Genomic DNA, 1,045 nt, shown 5'->3' with positions numbered 1-1,045 from the left:
TTACTCACTTCAGAAAGGGAATTGACAGTAGATCAGAGTAGTAAAGATACCACCAAAGTCCAACTTGGATAACCATTGAGTTTTTTGGAGTTATTTACTGGAGAAAAATTACCCAATGACAGCTGCATCACCAGAAGCTTGCCCCAACATGGGTGATAGCTCAGGAAAGCTGGAAGTCTGAAGCTCACTGCACAACCTGAAGGTAGATCAATACATTGGAGATGATCTCTTTCAGATAGCTCAAGTGGCCTTTTCCAGGCAGCCCAGATGGTCTGAGAGCATTCTTCAGCAGTCTTTACTGATTATATCTGCTTAAGAAGGGAGATAGAAGATGTATCTAGTTAGTTTCATGGACTTCCTGAAGCTTTTGAGTTGTGTCCTGAGTTTAACTAGCTCTCCTGCAGAATGGAATGTTTCACCTTTCAAAAACCTTATGTCCTAAAAAGCCTCACTCCAAGATGGAAGGTTTTATTTATTTATTTATTTATTTATTTATTTATTTATTTATTTATTTAATCATGGTTTCCCTGTAGCCTTGGAGCCTGTCCTGGAACTAGCTCTTGTATACCAGGCTGGCCTCGAACTCACAGAGATCCGCTTGTCTCTGCCTCCTGAGTGCTGGGATTAAAGGCGTGCACCACCACTGCCCGGCGATGGAAGGTTTTAATTGAAGGAAGTTGCTACTTAACACCTGCGTAGTGGTTCCTTTCTGTTGCTATGATAAAACACTGACCTCCTTGCTCATGCTCCCCCTCCTTCTGCTCCTGATTTGGACCTTGAGATTCCTGTCCAGTACTCCAATGTGGGTCTCTGTCTACTTTCATTGCCTGATGAAGGTTAATATTCAGGAGGATGCCTATATGTTTGTCTTTGGATTCACCTTCTAATTAGCTTCTCTAGGATCGCGAATTATAAGCTCACTGTCCTTTATTTATGGCTAGAAACCAAATATGAGTGAGTACATCCCGTGTTCCTCTTTTTGGGTCTGGCTTACCTCACTCAGGATAGTGTTTTCTATTTCCATCCATTTGTACGCAAACTTCAA

Source organism: Microtus ochrogaster, unplaced genomic scaffold (assembly GCF_000317375.1).
Source record: "Microtus ochrogaster isolate Prairie Vole_2 unplaced genomic scaffold, MicOch1.0 UNK1, whole genome shotgun sequence".
NCBI classification, from domain to species: domain Eukaryota; kingdom Metazoa; phylum Chordata; class Mammalia; order Rodentia; family Cricetidae; genus Microtus; species Microtus ochrogaster.
Note: the sequence above shows the minus strand (reverse complement) of the source record.